We start from the raw sequence: 24193 nt of genomic DNA, 5'->3' as shown, positions 1-24193 counted from the left end.
GGCAGGTAGCGCAACAAAGCACCCAAACAGTTTTTAATTGTTTTTAAAATTAACTAAACTCTACACCTATCAAGAAACCAAAGCAAGATCATTGTGAAAATCGAATAAATCACAATGTATATCTATTTCATGCAATAAATGTTATTAGATGCCAATAAATCTGTTTGATGTCCGTAAAAGATATGCGTCAAAAACAGGTAAGTTTCAAGGGCTCCTGGCGCGTTATGACGTTGAAAATGAAAAAAAAAAAAAAAAAACATCGTCCACTTTTTGGGCAACCATTGTATTTCTAAATGTTATAAAATATATTATCATAGTTTAATTATTTTCTCAGCGGCATTTGAAGCACCATGACTCGAAGCACGAAAAAGTGCTACGTTTGATATAAAATATGTAGAAAAAAAATTACACAAGATTAAATGTTTTTTTGCATATTACCGATTATAAGCACTACATCTATAGCCAATTTCATTGCCCTAGCGCATGTCACTAAAAACATATTTGTGCTGAAAAAATATAATTTTAGGGCAATATTTGGAGAGATGAGCAAAAAAAAAGTAGTGCAAATACCAAAAAAGTATATTGTTACATTCTACTCCGACATCATCTTAACAAAACTGCTCTATTGGAACCGTGTTATCTATAATAGATTCTTCATGAAACATGAACCAGCGGAGCAAGTGAGGGTCCGCGTCATCATATTCGCAACGCTACAAATGCGCATGAGCAGTATAAACCAATACAAACATAATATCAAATGAAAGAGGATTACTTTGCCTTTCGAACGACATCAATCGCACAAAACAGTAATCAAAAGGAGATGAGTAATGACCTGCCAAAAAGTACCTAAACTGCCACATTCAGTGGGACCGTTGTCTTAATAGTGTCTTTTGCGCACGTCACTGTGCAGGGTTTTCAGATCTGCCTGAAGAGGGAGTAGTTTTGGGATGGGTCTTTTGCAAGTATCTCGTGTCAGAAAAGGCTGCAGGATGTGCTTGGTCAATATGCAAATGTCGAGTTAGGAACCGGTTCGAACCGGTTCGCGCTTACTAAAACCGATAACCGGAAGGATATTATGTGCGCTACCCTAAACCGGAACCGAACCGGAAAAAAATACAATGCTACTGAACCCGATTCGAACTGAAATAATGACCGGTTCGGCACCCTGGAAAGTACTCGTTGGAACCTCTTTGCTGATTATCATCGAGAACATCGCAGCCCAGCTCAGCCCGCAAAGAACATGCATGCTGCACGGGTCTACCGAGTCCTCGAGAGTTGAGGATCCCCTCGTCAATGACAAAGGACATTCGGAGGAAGCTGTCACCGAGGAAAGGACTTTCAGGCGAAGTTTGGTGCACTCCGACGGGCTTTTTGTCCAGCTACCGGTGACCACCACGGTCACCAGTACGAGCTCGGGGTATAATCTGTTTTTCGGAAGGACGTGTGTTTATACAATGGGGATGTTCGGCGAGCCTCTAAATCTTACATAAAAACGAAACATGCTCAGGAGATAAAAAAAAAAAGAAAGCCGCGATTCAATCTATATGCATACTCTTTTTTTTTTTTTTTAATATTGACTCTTCTATATTTAGTAAACGAAGGTTTGGCGTGAAAGATATTACTCATTAACAATTTAACGAAGCACCTTTTTTGAAGTAACGTAAGCTTTTGCGTGATTATTTGACTAGTTCTCCGTCAAACCAGATGACAGTATGGGATGTGAGACTGAAATAGTGAGTGGTAAATTTGTAATTTAATATAAACTGCAAAAACCGCTGCAGTCTGACATAATTTCAACCATCCTCGCTAGCTTCATTGCTAGATGATCAATATGAGTACTTCACCAAAGATGTCCAGAAAATAAATTCCGAGCGTTTTATGTTGTTTACCAAACTTATTTGTTTTAATGCCTTTAGTAGTATTATGATTAATGGGTAGTGCTTTGGTTTTCGGTCTGAAAACCACAACTTTTGTTTTCTGGATGTTAATCATAAGCTCATTGTTGATGGACCATATAAGGAACTGCCTAAAAACATCGTTTCCGTCTGATAACAATTTTCCCACAATTCTTTCTGCAAAAAATAGGCTTGTATCATCAGCGTATATTATGCGTTCTACTTTTTTGTTTGTTTATATTTGGAATATTATTAATATATACATTAAATGACATTGGTCTAAAAACACTACCCTGGGGAACACCGCTTCTTATGTGGAGAAGAAGCGATGCATGGAGACCGATAACAACATACTGCCTACGCTACAAAAATATAAATATAGGAATGTGATCGCTGATATCACTGTTATTTTTACCAGCATCATTGGCATTTGTGTTAATATTGGTAAGAAAAAGCTAAAAAGCACGGGTATAGGAAATATTTATTCTAGTGGGAGACTGAATCACATTCCTAAACTCGTTGAAACCTATTATGTTATCTAATTATGATGATAAGATCGAGTGTAGCGGTGTGTTTACGTTAAAATCTCCTCCAAGTAAAGGGGTAAATTTATTTCGCCTGAAAATTCAAGACACATGTTTAAAAAAGAGCTATGCTTATCACAACATACCGATGTCGACCTATAAACTAAAAAGAAAGCTATGGGGTTGTTTAAAAGAACTTAGTATTTTAATGTTATCTGTCATTTCAGTATACAGTGCCAGAAGTTCAAATCTAATGTTTTCTCGAACGTAGATGGAGGAAAATCCACTGCGTTTCCCATAAAATATTTAAATAAAAATTATAATAGCCTGCAAAACATATATATCATCGTCATCGTGATAGCAAGTTTTGATTTGCATAAGAACGACAAACTGGAATAGAGAATAAGAGCGTAATGTATCAAATTCACCCATTTTATTTCTGAGGAGGTCCACATTAAGATGAAATGCAGACAGATAGTTTTTAGTTTGGAAGCATTGCATTACAATGAATAACAAAACACAGTCGCGAAACCGCATTTCTATGTAAAGTGATTACTCCTTTATATCAATATACCTGACAAATTCTAACGAGGTCATCTTCATTCACAAGTTGAATAACAGGGGCAAGGTCACTTTCGTTTGGGAAGAGCTCGCAATTTTTAACCAAACCAAATTTTTATTGAAATTCGTGCTTCCTCCCGATTGCTTTTTCAAGCAAACGCTTGAGTGCTGGGCATAAATGCTCATTACAAACACTGACACAGCCGGCAATATGCCTAAAACAACAATAATAAGACGCCTTTTTTTTTTCCTCTGTTAGGTACGGCATTGCGTTTATGGCGACTAAGAAACTGGGGTCCTAATCTGGACATTGGGCGAAAAAGTCTGCGCGAAATCCGGCGCTGTGATTGGCCGGCGCCAAGGTCAAGTGCGTCGTCGGCCAACCACGGCCGCCAGATTTCTCGCGGAGTTTCTTGCCAAGTGTCCAGATTAGGGCCCTTGGACGATGATGTTACTTCCTCCAGCGATGCGTGTCGGTACACGACAAATACACTTCGACGTTGGAGAGCGTTATCGGTTTACCGATTATAGGTCTCCAATCTCAGTCAGAAAGGTTCCTAGGTACTCATTGTCACGCTTTGCATTGCATTTAATCTTTAGGTATGCGTTTCCAGTGTATTGCTCGCAGAGTAGCAGAGTAGTCTGGCACTGTCTCATCCCGCTTTGCAGAGCTTCGTTTGCTTGAAGTAGCTTTTCCTGTTATTTTTTCTAATTCATGGTTTTCCTTTAAATACAACGTCCACTTTCCTTATTTAATCTGTTCGAGTTGGCTGTTCATGAAGTCAATAATAGTCTTAACAAAAGCATGTCAGCCGTGATCTTACTATCAAGCGAGTCCTTTCGGCGTCCTAACTTCTTCCATTAAAGCCTCTTTTAACTCAGTGAACATTTGGTAAGGTTCTTTGCAATATCGTAAGTATGCAACAAATGTACAACAAAAGGGCTCAATACACTGTGTTGTGCTCACCAGCTCACAAGCCGCGCTGAAGCTCATAAGGCTCGCCTTGCGTTTGATGTGTGTGACTATAACGTGCGTTATTTAATTTTATCATCAGTAGAGTGTAATGTTGGACTGTCTCTTTTCCTCTGCCGATGCGTTTTGTGGGCTTATTGTTTTAAAGTAATCTCTCAAATAAACCGGCTAACCGTTTTATTTCACTTCAGCTTCAATGCCGTTCTTTTTTTCTTTTTTTATTAGGCAAACACGCCATTTAGGGCTAGGGCCAACGAAGACGAGATTGTCCTCTGACTAGGCTCAGCACCCGGGTCCAGCGCTCAGCGAAAAACAAAAAAACAAAACACGGCAAAAAAAAAAAAAAAAAAAAAAAAATCGCTTACGAGTTTGAACGGGACATCGGACACAAAACGAATAATGCAAGTTGATAGCGCACAGAAAATGCTTGTGCGGCGGAGGTCTGAGGGTCTACCGCGAGGTCTCGCAGGTGGTGTGGTGTCTACCCCATGACGCTGTTTGTTTCCTCTCCCCGAACTAGCCGACAAAGGTGCCAGGCGTGGATCGATTACGCTCAAGCGTCGGAGGTCAGGTTTCCCGAACGAGAGCGGTCTGATACAGGCAGTCCGTCGGCCAGACTGCCGCACAGATCGCCTTTCCCTACGCGTTAGGGCAACACCAGGGCACGATATGCGTCGTGGGTACTTGCATTTTTTGCGCCCAGTCACGTGGGTCTAACTTTGATTGCCGTCACGAGTGAAACGACGCTACAAAGAAGAGTGAAATTTTCTCCGATTATAATTACCCGGTCTCACACTTTCCGGTTTCTAATCGAGAAACACCAATAAACATTGGTCAGTGTCAGAATACTAAAATTGGTTAAAACTGAAAAACACCGATAAACACTCGTCGATCTCAAAGATGGATAATAAGTTAAAATCGAATACCACAAATTTCTGTTCTTTTTTTTTTTTTTTTTTTTCGCATGGGCACGGCGAGGTTTAACTCACGTCGGCGTCCGTGGAACTGACCAGCTTCACCGACGCCAAATAGAGGCATTCGACTCGCTTTTTGCGTACCTGAGGATGGTCGGTCTTGTCAACCCCCCTGTAGTACAGCCCGCCCCCCCCCCCTTTTTTTTTCTGCCACCAGCTTTCTTATTTTTTCTTAGGAAGGCGCACAGCCACCTAGGTCATGTCCCTTTAGTTCAATAAAGATGTTTTGAACAACAACGACCGTTTCTGGCACTCATCCGAAACAAATGCCGAAATAAATCGATATAAAAAAAAAATACCACCCAAAAACCTTAGCCCCAATTATGCCTAGGATATCGTGTTTCGGATATATGCCGAGAACCCTCGGAAATAAGCCCTTAAAATAATTTTACAAAAATGGGGGAAAATATAAAATTAGAGATGTCCTCGAATGGGACAAACCCAAGCTCAAGCTATATAGGCCTCCTGCGTTGTCCAGGGGGCGCTGCTGAAAGCGGCTTGTTGGGACTAGTTTTGGGTAGCACTAAGTTGAGCGTCTCAAACTGCCACACATGTAGAAGCGTGCCAGCTCTGGTGCGGAACTCGAGATCAAGAGGAAGGTACAAAGAAACCATAGAAGTTCGAACGCCGTTGAAGCACAACGAGGGCGCCACAGTTTGTTCAAGGCTTTGAAGCAGAAGGCCTTTCAAGACCACACATCCCATCTTGTTTTTCTTTTTGATGACGATGAATGTAATGTTCATTGTCGAGTTTCATTCCGTTCTTAAAGAGGACATCCGATAAAATCGTGATGGTTACCGATTTTCCTCAAACTTTATTCAACACATTAATAGAGGGCTCGACAATTGATCGATTAACTTTTCGATTATTCGGTTGGTTAAGTGTTGCGAAAATTTGCGGAGAAAGAAAATCTATGTTTTAATACTTTGCGTTCATATTCATAGAAAATGGTGAAAGGAAAAGTACAGAGTTTTGACACTTTTTGAGATGTGCCTGGAGGTCAACACAACCGAGTAATCAAATAATTAAATGAAAACTTTCAGAACGCTTAAAGGCTGACGTACAACCTTGGTTTTCTACAGGGGCAATAATCCTCTTAGCGCCCCCCTCTGCGAGAGGGGCCAAGTTGGGGCAAGGTAAAAAGTGGAGAGGATAAAGGAAACGAGAGGGCGAGCAGAAGTTGAAAGGGCGAAGTATGCGTCGGCCTTTAAGCTTCGCCTTTAAGAGTGGAACACGAGAGCTTCATCGGGCCCCCATTCGCATCGCCTTCTCATTCGCTTCTCATGCTCTTCTTGCCAGTGAGCAGAAAGCGTCGCCAAGTCAGTAGCGTGTCGGGCTCGCAATTGAAGGGTCACAAGTTCGAATTCTGGTCAAAATTCTTCAAAATTATCTGTAAGCAAATGCGTTACATTATAAATTAAAATCATATGAAACATGCTGAGACCTTTATTTCGCATTGCATGTCATAGTTTTTAATCACTTTCATTCCACGCGTGACGTAATGTTTCAGGTGAACGTTGCGGGCTTGAAATTCTAGCGCGAGGTCGTGTGGCTGTGACGTCATGACCGTATCGACCAATCCGGATTTTCGCGTCCTAGATGTTCTCGTCACGCCATCGACGCCGGCTTTTCTGTGACACGAGCTCAATAACGCTATGGCGTTAATAAAAGTTTACCATTAATCGGGTGAAATATTTCATCCGTTGCCCAGCTGAGATCCAAATTACAAGTGGCAACTGTATTAAAGTGTTAATTTGGTCTGAGCGGCTGAGTCGCTATACTGCAACACGGAAAACGTGACGTCAGATTTTGTAATATGGGGCAACATGGGGGCGGTGCAGCTTCTTCCCGATGGGTTACAAGACGATTGATGGTATAAAATAAACGAGAGCAAAAGAAAAAGGACATGAGCACAATGAGATTTTGTTGTGTTCGTTTTTTTATCGTTCCCCATCTCAGGGTCTACAAGATGTCGATGAGCACAATATTGTGTTTTCTGGACTGCCTCACCGACCTGCAAGTTATACTTATGATGTGACTCCACCGGACTGCGTGGGAAAAACACGAATGTTGGTCTTACTCTTAGCATAGCCTTCATTCGGCGTTTTTTTTAAATACCTACCTTTAATTTAGAAATAAGAAATGGCATGGCGAGAAGGGTAAATCCTGTATATTCCAAAAAAATGTGTTTAGTTTGGGTCAGAGTGGTTTGGGTAGCTCAAACATCCGCCGGAGCTCGCCTTAAAACGGTACGAAAACAAAATTGTAGGGAGCATTTTATTGCTTAGGCACATGCCACGTCGTATCAGCACCTGAGCAACATCAGTGTCACGTTTGTGAACGCATGAGAGGTAATATTAAAATGAATAAAGCGATTTCTCATTTTCCCCTGATAAACGGGGGGCCGAAGCTTTTTTGGTTGATCGTGGAGTGTTGCATCTCACGTACATGGCGCCCCCCTCGGCAGCACACCGCCCTCATATAGACACCCCAGCCGTGAACGCAATGACGCAATCGCGCTGCTTCGCGCGGCGCGCGATGGTTTTGAAGCGTGAGCTACACTGGCCGAGGTTGAGCAGTTTCGCGTGGCCCGCATAATGAGCCGTGCTCCGTGCTGCACAAGCGCGAGGAGCAGTGACGTCACACGGCGCACAGCTGGCGCGCCGGAGCCGCCGCCGCGTGCGCCTCGCCGGTCTGCACATGCGCGAGGAGCAGTGACGTCACACGGCACACAGCTGACGCGCCGGAGCCGCCGCCGCCGCGCGCTCCGCCGCCACCGCGCGCGCCTCGCCGGTCTGCCCATTCCAGAGGAGAGACGTCATAGCCGCGGCAGATGCACTGGCGCTGCCGCGTGCCCAGCTGTGCGCCTCCGTTGCGCAGTAGCCAAGTCTGACGCTGCACCGGAGCCGCTTCAAAGCGCCTCTCCTTTTGTGCGCATAAGCTCACGCCGCGTATATCCTGGCATAGCCGAGCTCAGCCACCGCAATTTTTTTTTGGACAGCCGAGTTGTTTTTGTGTTTATTCATCGCATTTGCCTGCAGGATGCTGTTGCCGCAGAAGGCTGCGGCAACAGCGTGCTGAACTGCGAGACGCCGACCCACGCGTTTCCGAACGATGAGAAATTCCGAAGCGTGCGGATCCGCCTCGCGCGTCCGTCGTCTCTCGGGCTCCGGTGACAACCGATTGCTTGTGCGGTGACTATTTTCGCGATGAGGACAGTACGGGCTCGCTTGGTCACCTTGCGCCGTCCGGGTTGCCAAAACCGGATGGGGTGACGAACTTTGTTGTGGGAAGTTGGTTATAGTTCTTGTCGGGAAAACAAAGTAGTTTCACTTGGCCGTCGACGACAAACTCAGTTGAACTTAGGGAGCTACTTTTCAATGAACAATTTAATACTTTTGTAGCAAATAAAAATACATACGAAAGCAAATACTGAAAAAAGGTAACTCCTGACTGTGCTGGGATATTAGCTTATCCAAGCTCGGGAGTTGGCTGGCTCGTGGGATTACCTCTCGATTACGGGGGCTTCGGAATCCCACGGCCGGACTCGATTCCGGAGCGTTAGCTCTTGAGTTCCAGCACAAACTAAACCCACTCGCTTCGTTTCCACTCTAAACTACTCGTCGGTCTATACTCCTTTTAGTGGACAGGCTAATCCTCAACGCGTCGTCGGACATGCGTTTGCCACTGGCCCAAAGGCCAGAACCAATCGGCTAGCTTTCTCACCGTGGGGCAATTGCTTACATTCCCGCATGAGAGCCCGCGGACTGCGTATATCTCACGGCCACATGTCAGGTGGATTCGGATGCAAGCAAACCCTATTTACAGGGCGACGAAATTGATTTAATTCACCTATAACTGAGCTCATAAATCGGTTTCTTAACTTATCGCGCTGGGATTTACTACAGAGGTGCTCGAAACTAGTGCATTAATTAATTGAGAGTGTGAAGACATCAAACCTCCGAAGTTAAAATAAAGAAAATAAAAACTGGTTTTGTCTATGAAAAATTTATCGCTAAACCTATTATCTCAGAATCGTTAGAAAATCGTTGTGCGCTATTTTGGAGCTCACTACAATACAAACATTTGTGAAATGGAAATAAAATAGAATTGGTTTACCTATGGGTTCACTTCCGCGGGCCAAAATATTTTCTTTAGTGTAAGTGCAAAGCAGGCACGTAGCAAGGAAGGGGGGGCATGGAGCCCGCCCCCCCCCCCCCTCCCCCGAAATCTTCCATTTTGCTGGGGCCTCCTCTCCTCCTCCCCCTCATACAGCAGTTTTTCATGGGAGCTCCCCCTTCCCCCCTTTTCGAAACAAAATTCCTGGCTACGTGCCTGATGCAAAGTATAGGGAAAACGTAGTTTTTGAATTTTCCTTATTTACTCACATGAGCTATTCTTTCACGATTTTAGTGAAAGCTTCCACCGCTTTCAAGCACCTCTGTAGTAAATCCCAGCGTGTAAAGTTAAGGAACCGATTTATGCGGTCAGTTTAAAGCGCGTTCAGTCCATTTCACCGACGCTGTAGATCACGCAAGGCGAGTCAGACATTCGACCCCGGTGTGGATAGCGCCTACTGAGCCATCCCGTCATTCATTCCGCCAGACGCGGGCTGGCGTTGCCGTTCTACTGTGCCCCCTACCACGAGGGCGAGAAAGACTAGACGAATGTAAATAGTGCTGTACAGAACCACAGCTTTCTCTCGCCCCGTAACACACGTTTCGATTCTTTGGGCAGAAAACGCGCGTTCCGAACCTCGAGTCGTAAAGTACGCCTGTTTGTTGAGGTCGCCCACCACGGGAAGTGTTTACGCCAACGCTTTCCTACCAGCCAAGTCCCTCTTGTGCTAAAAGTCCACCCGCGGAGCCCTCGTCGATCCTTAAAAATACTACGAAAGGCGATCATCCACTGTCCGTATGAGTCTGTGTCTTGTTATACCAAAAATATTCGGTTGCTACCAAGCGGTTGTGCTACTAGTTTTTTTTTTCCAAGAAAAGAAAAGCAGAAACGTTCAGCGAGCCGCAGGGAAAGTGAAGCAAAATGGTAAGTGAGCACTCTGTTAAAAACACCTATTGGCGCATAAGTCCATAATGGCTTGGTGACCACGACTACCTTCAAATTTTGTCGGACGGACGGTCGGTCTGTCGGATGGTTCTTTGCCTGTTTGTCACCATGTGCCAGAGTGACTACACGTCCTCGCTAACATCTTCCGGGTGTCCTTGGTAGTCAAAATCCTCGTCCTCTCGAGTTCATAGATGATGGCGGAACGCACCGTGCACAACAACCAACGAAATGAATATGACGGTCGTCGTGCAACTGTGCAGTCCTCCGCCACTCCGAAACGAGAGATTGTAACACGCAAAAGCCCTTGCGTGGCGGCGCTCGTAATCACGCGCCAGCCTTTGGCTCTGCTGAGGAGTCTGACGTCACGATTGCGACGGAGTGCCCAGGACGGATCGCACGCCTGGGTGGACGATTTCGAAGCGCTCGCTAGAATCGGACACTTGAAACGAAAAATATAGCCGTCCGCTCAAAATACAAACGTGCGATTGTCATTTACCGATACCATAGATCATATTTCACCGACTTCAAAAAGGTTCCGCTTTTTTTTTTTTTTTTGGTTTCTTGTACTTCTTTAAGGGAGGAGGAAATTCGAGAAACACCTTTATTCTTGTTTTCACAATGTGGATATTTTGGGTTTGGGGGTGTTCAATTTGGATTAATTCTTCTTTTACTAAAAGTATAATCAAGAAGAAATATCTTTAATTAGTCAAACACGAAACTGAAGCACTCCGGGCGACCCCAAAAAGTGAAAATTCGAGCCCTTTTTGGCGGGCGCGATTCTTCAAAATGTGGCGTCACCCGCCATCGTGGTAATTTTGAGAAATGGGCCCCAAGCCGTCTTCTCTTCATCCCAGTCTTTAAAAAATACTTTTTTTTAAAGATATCGTAACAAATTATTTTTGTTCTCGAAGGGAATATATTTCACTACAGATATGCGGTAATATGCACATTGTAATTTTTTTTTGCCCTGTGTAATCTTTGAACATCTTCCCAATAGGAGCAGCATAAAAATGTATGTTCAATAACGTCGTGTGATGTCTACGACATGCATATGCATGCTGTAAATTTTGTAGAATAATTTTATTTTTATTTTTCGCATTAAAATAAACGAGGTTTTGAACAGATAATATCTGCCTTTCATTGCCCTGAGCGGTTTACAAGTAGCGAGTCAGCTTATTTTATTATGCCCCGTTAAGTTTAATTCAACATCCCACGAGTTCCCAAGAACTTTTTTTTTAAATTTATATATGCACTGGATACAGTCCATCAATCAACAAGCGTTTTTTTCAAAACTAACACCAAATTCAAAACTAACACCAAAAAGATAAAAAATGAAAAACCTGCATTTACAAAAAGACTTTACAACTTTTCTTTTTGTTGCCATGTTTATTTTATTCAAGAAGCTGCTTAACTAGTATAAGTTAAGTGAGAGCTTCAGAAAGGCAGGACGGGCATGCCCCAGCCATCCTATGATCGCACTCAAGTCAATTAGACTTTGTGCCGGAAAGAATGTAGAAAAATTAATCATGAAACAAAAAGCCTGATCACGACAGGCCACACCCTTCGCCCGTCAATCTGTCATCGACCATGGAGGAAACGACAAACGTCCGTCTCCTTCCCTTAGATATGATGACAAGTTGGTTCATAGTTAAATGACCGAGGAAAAATACCGGAGCATGTTTGCGTACCCCGCACACGTCGAAACCGCACTGAGTCAAAATGCAACCTTTCTCTCGGAGGCATGTCAACAACGACCCACGAATTTCTCGCGGACGTGTTCTACATTTGAAGCGAGCGTCCTCCATTCCGCCTGGTTTGGGACGATTGCGTCGACTCGGTTGCGAAGGCCCTTCTCATCGCGACCCCAGCGGCCTGTTTACAAACAAGGCAGAGAGAGAGGGAGAGAACGTTTTCAACTGCTCGATGGGGGTCACATGCAAGAGTCTTTTCGGATTTACCAGAACGCGAAATTTACAGAAATAACAAAAATGTGCATCCGTTCCCAGGCCTAGAACCTCGGCCCCTTGCGTAGGAGCCAAGTACAATAACCACTCGGCCACAGGCGCGCTTGCTCGGATCCGTGCGTGGCAATGTGGATGCCCGTATCCAAGGGTGTCGACGTACTCTGACAGGCGGGGTACAGAAAGGGGCGAAAAAATTACAGAAAGATCGATTGGTGGATTCTTAGAAAATCCGTTAGCATGGCCCTTGGGGAACGCTAGCCACGTCCCCATTCGGGAAACGCTAACACTGACCCCATAACGATGCCAAGAAGGGCAGAAAATAATAGAGGAAGCGAAAGAGAAAGCCAAAAGACAAACGTTAAGGGGTCAGTGTTAGTGTTTCCCTAAGGAAGAAGCGTGCGGCGTTGCCGGGGGTCATGACAACGCATTTCCTAAGAATCCACCAATGGATCTTCCTGTATATAGTTCCCTCGATGATTTTTAGAAATAAATACAAAGTAAGAATATAAATAAAAAGAACCAAATCATGGACAAACGATAAACAACAAATATTTTTGAAATATTTTTACGCGAAAGGCTTCACTAAAAAATTATTATCATCATAAAACCGGCCTGATTGAAATCACAATCATGATCTAAATCATGTTTAAAATCATATTGACTGCTATCTCTACGCCGATAGCTGTTTGTCGAATTGCCACCACACCAAGAAAAAAAAAACATTATGACGTTTCGCTAACTAGATTATGCAACGGAAAATCTAACAGGATTTCAATTGTCCAGCAAGAAATCCTGTTAGATGTTCTGTTCCATAGTCCAGTTAGCGAAACGTTATACTGTTTTTTTTTGGTAGGGCCTCGCACGTGCCTTACTCTGACGCTGCCATTGGTGTCTCGAAACGGTAACACTTTCCTGTTTTCCAAGTTACGTTGAAAGGAAGCACAGACGGCATATAGAGAGGCTTATCTTTTTTAACCACTTCTTTTTTTTCTTTTTTTTTACGCGAAACAATGTTTACAAAACGACCACCGCGAAAGTGTCGCGCAGTCTAGAGGAACATTCAGGTCGAATAGACCAGTGTCCGCTCCGTTTCATGGGCGACGCCATGTTTCTTTATGCTGACGTCATTACAAAGTAGGGGGGCCGCGCTTTTTGCAAGACTCAGTATTTTGAGAAAACTTCGGAGATATTCTAGTGCGAAAACGTCAGAAATGCACAGTCACGAAGCTCCAAGAACAAAACCGATGCCAAGAACGGTGTAAAAAGCAAAAAGATTGTTTTATGCGCAGCCCCTCTCTTCCCAAGAGCCTGTGTTTGAGATTATTATTTACCATTTTTGCCGCTGGGGACTAGGATTTCAGACGCTGGTCTATATGCTTCGAGGATTTTCGTTTACTCCGTTACACTGTCCGACCGCAACTAACACAACCTATAGATAAGCAGAAGGCTTCCGCACCGTTATCACAGTCAGTTCGATCGAGGCCTGAGATTGGGCACGAGTGCTGTGTCAATGTTCGGCCGGGGCTCGTGTTCAATCAGCGCGTCGAAGGTCAGGCCCGGGCCCAATAGCCAAGTTAGCGCCATTCGACTGTGATGACGTCCATGATGTAGAAACCCCGAGACTTTGGTAAAAGCAGGGAAACGGTGCGAAGAAAGACAGGGGAAAAGAACGTCTCAATCCCGGCGTAGATAGTCCTGGTCCTGGTCCCCTGTCTTTCTTCTTCGCACCGTTTCCCTGCTTTTACCACAGCCTCGGGTTTTCTACATCATGATCAACATTCACCAGCTCACCTGCGCACTCACTGTTTTTTTTTTTTCATCTGATGACGAGTCTTGAAGGGACATGAGGCGATGCGGACGGCTTTGATTATTCTAAGTGGTGTTGCCGAAACCGACTATCCGACGGAGCCAGTTGAGCAGCACGAAAAGGGCATCGTCACGGCGTCGTCGCGTTTGTGCTGTCACCAGCTAAATCACGCAGAAAGAAAAAAAAAAGCGCCAAACCACGATGCATTCAATCTACGTAATTAATCTCAAAAAAAGAAAAAAGTTCAGCCTTTCCATTTTGGTGAAGAAGGAAGACCAGTGAAGCTGTACTATAAAAAGTAATGACCGGCTGCAAGTTGGCAAGCCAGAGTGGAAAGGCTGGGAAGGTTGCCGCCACCTATGAGCGATGGCGGCAATTAGACAACCGGCAAACCGGTTGTGTGGTCGCGAAAGTTGGTATCGTCGGTTTGACGTCTATAGACTGAACGTCGAATTGTGGTTTTGGGGTATTACATATGGGACAAGGCGTGTACCCATCTACAACCCTATATCTGAGAGCTCGAAACAAGAGCTCGCACCATAAGTACTCTGTACAAGCGCTTGAAACGATGCCAGTGTCCTCAGTAAAGACATTTTGACTTGTCGTCTGCTAAGCACCATGTCTTTAAGATAACGAGCGAGTTCGTATTGACTCTCGGCAACCCTTGTCTCATTGAATCGCGTCACAGTTTACTTCCAACGAAGTCGCAAACATCAACCCTCATCCACGAAACGTTTTTTTTATAGTATTTTTTTAAAGATTTTAGATATTTGTGCCTAGTATGTTAACTAACATTCCCCAAAAACACACACAAAAAAAAGTTGCATCGTCAAGAGCAACCTACTAAAGTAAGAAATTGCATTTTTCCCCATTTTTCTCATACAGCCCACCGTATTATCATCATCATCATCATTCATTTTCCTTGAGGGCCTGTGGGGCATTATACAAGGGGGTGGCAATAGAACAAAAAGCAAATAGAATAGTAAACAGAATTATAACACTGTAAGCTAGCTAGGTAGGCTAGATAAAGAGAAGGTAAAGGCTTCAACAAATTCAGTAGTATCATTAATAGAAACGATGTTATGAGGTAGTGAATTCCAATCCTCGATGGCCAATGGTAGTGTGGAAGTCTGGTGAGAAACAGTTGATGATCGAATTGGACGTAATTTACATAGGTGATCTAGACGCGGGAAAACACGATGGGGATGTGATAGCACTGATTCTTTGAGGTGGCTATTGTCGTAAAAAATTCGATGGAGGAGAGAAAGGCGTGATACTCGGCGGCGAAGGGAAAGTGAATGAAGGTTAGCTGATTGGCGTATTCCTGATATGCTGGTATATGGTGAGTAGCTGTTATAAATAAAACGAAGGGCTCTGTTTTGGACGGATTCTAGATTATTTGCAAGGTAGGACTGCCATGGGGACCATATAGATGAGGCGTATTTTAATTTCGATCTTATAAGAGTAGTATACGCTAGTCGTTTTACGGAGGGTGTAGCAAGTTTAAGGTTACGGTGCAAGTATCCGAAAGAACGGTTAGTATCAGAAATAACAGAAGTTATGTGAGTAGTTCATGATAGGTTAGAGGTGAGATGAACACCCAGGTACTTATAAGATGAGCATGCTATTACTGGAGTGTTAGAGAGGTAATACGAAAATGGTGTGGCACGCGAGCTGCGGGAAAATGATAGGGATCTATATTTATTGAAGTTTAATGTCATCTGCCATTTTTCCCAACAATGGATTACAGACTCTAGGTCTTCCTGGAGAGCATGATGGTCATGGTATGAAGGAATGGGTCGGTAAATGACACAATCGTCGGCGAACAGGCGCACAGAAGAAGCAATATTAAGGTGGAGATCATTAATATAGATTAGGAACAGAAGGGGGCCCAGTACGGTTCCCTGGGGGACACCTGACGTTACGGTAGAGGTGGGAGATTTTACGTTGTTAACGGAGGAATATTGCTTACGGTTAATTAGGAATTCAGAAATCCACTTAACAACAGAGGGATGAATATTAATATCGTTAAGCTTTGTTAAAAGACGTTGGTGGGGTACTTTATCGAATGCTTTGGAGAAGTCAATGAAAATGGCGTCCGTCTGAATATTCGAATCAAAGCTTGAGTAAATATCAGTAAGGAACGCGGTTAGCTGGGTTTCACAAGAGTAAGATTTACGAAATCCGCGCTGATGTTCAAAAAGGTTATGAGAGTCAAGAAAGTTTATTATATTTGAGTAAAGTATATGCTCCATGAGCTTCGAGGGAACACTGGGGAGAGAGATGGGACGGTAATTACTTATTAGTTGGCGATCACCAGTTTTGTGAACAGGTATTACGTTAGCTATTTTCCAGTCACGTGGAACTATGGAAAGCGTGAGCGATTGTGAGAATATGTCACAGAGAAAAACAGAGGAAATGTGTTTAGTGTTTATTAATACCTTCGAATTAATTTGGTCGTCTCCAGAGCTGAAGGAAACCTTTAGGTTTTCTATTGCTTTTAATACACCTGCGTGGTCAATTATGATTGGATTCATCTGGGGGTGAGTTAATGGGCATGAGTCGGGAACGTTTAGCAAGTCTTCTTTAGTAAAGATTGATGTGAAGAAATTGTTAAGGTAAAGAGCGCTATCTTCGTCTGAAAGTGGGATGCCGTTGTCGTTTATGAACTGCAATGGAAGAGACAGAGCTGGGCTGACCACTTTCCAGAACTTTTTCGGTTTATTTGTTAAAATGTTGGGGAGGTCGTGAGTATAAAACTTAATTTTAGCATCAGCAATGGCGGTTTTGCATGTTCTAGCACACGCATGATATACATCCCATGAGGCTGAATTGTTGACAGATTTCGCTCGTTTATAAAGTCGCTTTTTCTTGTTAGCATGACTATGCACCGTTTTGTGGTGACAGTTATCTGATATGCGATGAAGCGCTCAACTAAGTGGGATAGCTTATTTTCATAGACCGTCCAATTTTCATCGACGGTTCTTTCCTCAAAATTAACAGAGAATGATTGGTAAAAGCCTTCGAGGCATGAGTTGATAGACACATAGTCGGCCCTCGCGTAGTCGCGAATGTATTTGCAATAATGTGATTTCCGAGGAACAGTGAGAGAGAGTGTTATGTCGATGACAAGATGAAGATGGTCGCTAATTCCTGTTAAGTAGGTAACGTTGCTAAAAAGAGAAGGCTTCTGACTTAAGCCCAAGTCGAGTATATTGCTGCAGCAGCCGGCAATTCTAGTAGGCTGTGTGATAATATTTGTTAGGTTATAATCTAGGCAAAGATCTATAAATTCTTGAGAGGAAGTGCAAGTGGATGTGAAGGTAGACCAATTAATATTCGGGTAATTAAAATCCCCAAGAAGTACAACAGAAGCGTTAGGATATTGAGTAGCGAGTTCAGAAAGACACTTATAATTCTCAAAGGTGAATTCCTTATTACTATCAGGTGGCCTATAACATACGCCCAGTATAGTGTCAAGCTATCGCTGCCGGCGGCAGTCGGGCTTCAAGTGATACGAAGTATAATTTCAGGCGAGCGAAATTGTAAAATCGGGTCCGGTAGCCTATAAAACCGGGAATGACTCAATCATCTATGCTGTTGCGGTATGTTTCAATAAAAATATTTAGTATAGGGAGCCCCCCCCCCCCAAGCTATGGGGCAGCCGGAACACCTTGAAGCGTCGCACTGCACAAGCGCAGAAATTCTGCACATGCGCAATACAACGCTGGAAGCTGTTTGGGGCACCCCAAGCCGGGGGGGGGGGGGGGGGGGGGGGTCTTTTTTATCTAATGTTCGCGAATCACCAGCGCAAGTGTCTGCATACGCCGCGTGGCGGAGACGGTGACCGTCTAATTCAATTTTGTTCGGCGCGGCAAGCTCCCGATTCCGACGGACGTCCACGCTTGAGCAAGTGCGGGGAAAAGCGTGGCACGCGGCTGCCTGCCTCTGCTTTGTGAGGTAGTTCACAGAGCTGAGATTGGATTACCTCTGCTCCCCTCGTGAAGTTGAACAGGCGGCAATGGGTGTCTGTTCTTGCGCAGAGAAAAAAAACGTGGAATATAAACCGATCGCGATGTCGAACGCAGCACATATATTCGAAGGGGAGCGAGCAGAAGTTAAAAGTAGTTTAGCTCGGAGCACGTAGAGAGAATGCTACAATGGCCGATCATATAAGATCAAGCGAGTAGTATACAACATGCACAACAAAATTTTATTGGGCGGTTTTTAAATATGAATGCAGCTGATTGGCAGTAAGAAGTAAAATACTCCCATAATATTCGTGGCAAAAAAAAAAAAAAAGTTAGCGACGATTAAGTATTTAAATGTAAGTGTGCGTTTGTTTAGAGGGTATACACATGAGGGAGGCCCTTGGAGAGGTATGTGCGTGATGTCAGCGGTCGGCAGAACCAATCAAGATCCCTTCCCTGCTCCAGGATTTACAGACCTCTTTGTTTTACTCTCGTCCCCAGTCACCTTGTAGGCATTTCCGATAGGGACGACGCAAAAAATAACAAAGCATTTCAACCTGCGAATAGTAAAAAAATAGAGGGAGGCAAAAAGGAACGTGTGACGGTTAAGCCGGGGTCACACTGCTCATGCATCATACAAAACACAGTATGTAAGCACGAACTCGTGTCTACAGAAGGGGTTCGAATGCCGCGTGCCAAGTTTCCTCTTTGAAGTCATTGCTATGCGGCATTCGAAGCACGGATATCCCGGGGACTTGCGTTCGAACCTGTATGCAGACTGTCCTTTCTATGATGTGTAAGCAGTATGACCCCCGCCTTTACGCTTATACCCTAAATGTATTGCATTGGCGTGGCGACGACAAAACAACGTTTCCTCCCATGCTGGAAGCGACGGCAGTCAAGCTAACGGTGTCCTTGTGAAAAAGGCATATACACCAACCAAGTTTATTAGATTATCTTAGTTACAGAACTGCTCATAGACGCTGCAAGCACGAGAAACCCCCCCCCCCCCTCCCCCCCCGCTCACCACAACTTGCCGGACGGCTGCCATGGTAACTCCAGTGAATTATGTGAAATACGTATGTTTCGAAGCACAGCCGTCAAGATGGCGTTCCATCGTACTCTGTGGAACACACAGTTATGAAACGAGGTGGACTGAAGTGAGTGAGAGGGGAAAAGGGGGGGGGGGGGAGGGCACGTTTTTCCCCAGGAGTTCCGCAACTGACCTAATTTAGTAACGTTGACACCAACTCAACTCTTTTACATCATTTCGCGGTGCTGGCGCTTTGGGGCGCGATACCGGTCTTGGGGTATGGGCGTAAGTAATCAGGCTCGACGGACATCCCTGTATTGTTTTTAAAGAAACTAGACTACATCCTGCCTTCTCGTCAGAGCGCAGCGACTGGTGTTGTTCGAAAACAGCCGGCAAAGGTACGAAGATAAGTTTTTATAAGTTTTCTGTCCGCTCGGTTCGTCCGAGAACGTGAATAGGTGCTCCGAAAAGATCAAAAGAGACACCGTCGGGCCACGATTGCTTGTGCGGGGAGCACTTCCGGTTGAATTCACTTATATACTCGTGGTAGTCAGATTTATTTGCTTTGTTCCAACATGAACGCAGGAAAACCGTCAGGTTATCCACACCACCCGCGGACCATGTTCGGTGCGTCTTCACGCTCAAGCGGCCGTCTGATTTTTCAAACGGTCGTCTCCTTGTTCAAACGGCAGCGGCCAGTAGACCAAACGTTGCGATAAGAAGTTAGTACGTGCCTAAAAAGGCGTTTATCTCTGAAGGTTGCTTAGGATAAGTCTCGGTGCAAACAGTAGATATGAGGAGATGTTGATCATTGTTACCAATGGCTATCACCGACTTGTTATGCCTGATTCACTTGGTTCAATCCTGTTTGCGATTTTCAGTATCCGCGTCAAGCATCGCAGCTACCGTCCACGCTTTTGCAGCCAGAGCGACGTCGCGACTGAAAAGTGAGCAGAATCTCATCGTGTGATTCAGGCTTTAGCGTCCGATCCGCGTCCTTTGCGCGGAATGGATCACCGCACGTAACAATATTTACACGAAGCTTTGCGGTGTAACGAGCCTCGTTAATTTTGCTGACGTCACTATAATAAAAAGCCATTGCTTGGGAGACGTAAAGTCAACAATGCCAAGCGCAAGTTCGTCTGCTTCTTGCACAGGAGTTGTGGTGATGTCAGAATGCCAAGCTCGTATTGATTGATTGATAAAAAAAAACAAAAAAAAAAACATAGTGGGCAGACCTCAAGGCATCCAGCATAAGGGCATACGCACTATCCTTTCAATCAAAGCCAATCAGAGGTTGGCGTCATTCTGACGTAATCCGCAACTATACTGCGCAAGAAGCAGACGACTTGCTCTCCGCATTCTAACGTGAAAAAGAGCACGAGGACTCACACTGACGCCGACATCAAATTCCAGTGGTTCGTTAATGCGGGTCGCGGCGCTTCATTGCCCACAGCCTATCCGCGCATGCGCTAGGGGCACTCCAGTTTCTTCGTAAACCAGAGCCATATATGCTGAGATGGGCGGGGCCTGTTGCCCGCTAGGACAGGCGGACTTTACGTTAACAGAAATTTGAGGATTTTTCTTTTGGCCACTTTCCTCGAGGCGCGCTAGTCCAAATGAGCGGCCAGTAGTTCTTTCATAAACACAATCTCTTGTACTCTGAAATTTTGAGATAGATGTAATTGATCACTACATTCAAGCACTGTCCATCACCCATCGCTTTCTGGTATCGGGCAAAAGATCGCGAGTAAAAAAAAAAAAAAAAAACCAATAGAACTACGTTTTCAACAATTTCCAGCCTCACCCGGCGGCGGAAATAAGCCTTCAACTAAGTGTTGTAGATGATAAAATCGATTCAGTCACCACTGCAAATTATCACAATTAAGATAAATTCAGTTACGAAATTTTACAAGCTGAATCAGCAGTTATCATGAGAAAACTCGCACGCACATTGCGAGCGTACCCCATGTTCATCGGTGGTACAGCGCTCGGTGCGCGCTCCATTCACGAAATGTTCCGAGCGAAGTCGAGAGGATGGCGTTGAGGAAACGCCTTTTCGGTTTACGGACGCAATCCACTGCTCCCGGAGACAGTGGTCATGTGGAAATTAAGCGATGAAGCTCAAAGACATTGCAGGCGCTCTCGCCTTGCTGGATTGCTTGCAAGCTACATATGTCCTCGGACAGTATTCTATGCTTTCTGTTTTTATTCGTGCACCCTATGACCCAGCAATGGTGTCCCGATGACCGGGGGACTGTTGCCATCGAAGCCTCTGGCTCTAATTAAGTTTGCGAGTTTAAAACAGAAAAGAAAGCGCGAACAAAGTTCGCGCACAACAGACACCCAACACCGGCGAAGCCTCTCATCCGGGACTTTCACTCTTTCTACACAATCAGAAAGGGGGAAAGCGCCGGTAGCCCTTTCCCCTTTCCTCTCTCGCCCTCTTTCAGTAAAACGGTCTATAGACGGGTCATAACAAGAACGACTGACGGTTGCAATTAAAATGTTAACACGCTCTACTGTCGAGCCAATAAGAAAGCGATGTTTTCACGCATACCGGAAGTTCCAGAATTGGAGATGGCGGCGCCCACGTAGAAAAGGTGTATAACAGTTACTTCTCTCAAGGAAAATCGCCTTACCCGACCGCTGTGTGTTGCTGAAGAAGAAATAAATACACTACCGGAAGTCTACTGAGGCACCAAATACTTGGCGCCCTCGTGGTAACAACTCCCGCCGGATGCGGCGAATAGAACGCAAGGTGCCTTTTGTCTAGTTGGAGTCGCGAATACTGACGGCGGAGTACCGAAAGGGGTGTCAGCGTTGCCAGACGCATTTAGAGCTCGCATTTTCGAAAGCAAGGCTCGATGCGCGCTGACAAGAGTGCGGGCATGCCGCAGTCGAGAACAGAGCAGGACCTGTAAAGTTGTCAGAGACGCGAACAAAATACCACTAATTGCGAGGGGATCCCCCGCCAAGGCGTTGACTGTAGTATAAGCGAAGCACGCAGTCGCTCTGTCCCAAGGTGAAGGCCACACCGTCTCACGTGGCGGACGCAGCCGCTGAGAACGAGCGTTTGAAACGGAGCTTCTTATTGGTTATTCCCGGCTGCCTAGCGTGACTCTCTCCGACAATGTTGACCCGCTCCGGCGACAAACCTGACAGTCCGCAGAGAGTTCTGTGACCTTGTCTGCAGCAAAAATTCTGTCGTTTGGAAGGTGCACGAGGAGTGAGGCTGCCGCTTTGCGACGCCTTTTCAACCACCGAGTTTTAGTTTCAATCTGGTGTCTAGAGTCGAAATGAGTCATGGTTCTCTCCTCTCGTCTCTCCCCCTCACACAGCGCCCCACAGACGTCGCAGTCTGTGGGAATTAATGAATGCATAAACTTATACAAGAAAGTAAGGTGTTGGGGGAGTTGGTATTCATTAAAATGGTTAAAGATGCGCGCAAAAAGACAGGAACAGACGAGATATAAACACGTAGACGAGGGACAAGAGTACTTTCACCACTCGCATGTATTGGAAGGAAAGAAGAGAGAAAGAAGTACAAACGACGAAATCAGCTGGAGCGGCGGCCACACAGGCACAAGGGCACGAGTGATGGGACGGCTTAGAAAAAACAAACACGGAACTTTTTTGGGAAAATAGTATCACATTTTTCCTTTTGCAAAACAGGCGTCCAGAAAAAGAAAAAAATATTTAAAATAACAAGCCTATTAGGCAATATTTTCAACATGCGGTAAGATGGACATTAATCACTGCATCAAAACTAATTATGAACATATCGCACGTTATTACGTCGACAATTGAGGTCGAGGTTAAACACATTATACCATATTAGATTTCTTTGTCCATAAAAAAAAAAAAAAAAAAAAAAAAAAAAAAAAACAGGATGATGTGACGGAGCAAGGTAGAAAATTGGAGGAAACACAAGCACTTATGGTTGTCTGCATCCCCTATCCGTTCTCATATTGTTTACGGTGCTCTATAATCATACACCAAATGAGCATCGTTCTGCTGTTCAGTATTAATTGCACAGCAGTGGCTATAACTATTAAACCTATGTCAAACTGAGGTTAAGATATTTTTTTTTAACTGGGAGTGATAACCTTGTGCTGCCTGATATTGTTTCCTGTAGTGTGTGCATGCACGTGAAGAAGCACATTTTTATATGTCATCTATCGCATATTTCCCGGTTAATACATTGTCACGCCCTTAGTCGACGAAAACCACGGGACTTAATTGTATAACACGCAACAGAGCCTTCGCTACTGCACCACCATGTTTACATGCTCTTGTGTAATATAACTTTATAATTAACGAACCCTGGCTGCAAGTAAAGGGTTATTCACACGGGGAAGTAATGCCTCCCTTTGCACCCCGGCATGCGTATCACGTGGTAACAACGTCACGCTTTTGCGCGGAGCCGCACTGACGTAGACATCCCAGGGGGATGGGGAGCTTTTGCTGGCGTTGCACAAACGCTCCCCACCTCGGCGTGGGACCTCTAAAAATGGCGATATTTTATTCGCGTGTCTGGTGGTAACTTTACAGATTTTGCTCAGCAGGATGCCGGTGGTAGCATCGGGGTCGCCTAACTTTTTGTATTCTTGCGCCGTTGCGCATATCGTCCGAGGCACCCGAAAGAGTGTCGATATTCATCAATGCCTTCCTCAAGCCGCTTCTCGTATATTTTTTTTATTCCATGTCCTCTGTGTTGCATCCACCCATTCAAGCAGTATTTCTTTTTTTTTTTTTAGCATGAAACAGTTCGTCGTCTTCTGCATCTAATGGTGGTGTTACACTTGCGTAATTGCGGCCCGATTCGCGCCAGCGGCGGGTGGATTTCGGAGCCGGGTGGCGAAATTCGCTTGTTGCTGGCGGAAAACCTGGATCGGTCCGGGACCCATATTCAGATTTTCCACCAGCGAGTTGATTTCGGCACCCGGCTCCAAAATCCGCTCGCGCCAGCGTGGATCTGCCCTCGCGAATCCCCAAGTGTAAACGCACCATAACAGCGCTGCTGCCATAATCTTGTAGTGCCATTTCATGCACGCCTCGATTTTTCTCCTCTCGTCAGCGCGCACCGAGCCCTGTTGTGGAGAGTGCGACCGCTAAAAGCGTCTGATAACACTGACATTCCTTTTTGGCTCCCCGCTGTCGCTGGAGTCAGAAAGGGAGTCCCTCTGGTCTTGCCGATCACTGATGTCATATACATTCCTTCCCAAAAAGCATCCCTGGCGTGAATGCCCCTTCGACCGTTTACGGTACACCCAATTCAAATCTTAGAACGCTAAAGAGTGCATTGCTATTGCCAGGTATGTTCCCAGAAATCGGCTAAATTCACGAAGTTCTCATAAATATTTAAAATAAAAACAAGGTTATAGGGGCACCGAAAAAACTGCCAAAAGATTCCTACTGTTATAC

Source organism: Ixodes scapularis, unplaced genomic scaffold (genome assembly GCF_016920785.2).
Source record: "Ixodes scapularis isolate PalLabHiFi unplaced genomic scaffold, ASM1692078v2 PGA_scaffold25__3_contigs__length_428684, whole genome shotgun sequence".
Taxonomy (NCBI): domain Eukaryota; kingdom Metazoa; phylum Arthropoda; class Arachnida; order Ixodida; family Ixodidae; genus Ixodes; species Ixodes scapularis.
Note: the sequence above shows the minus strand (reverse complement) of the source record.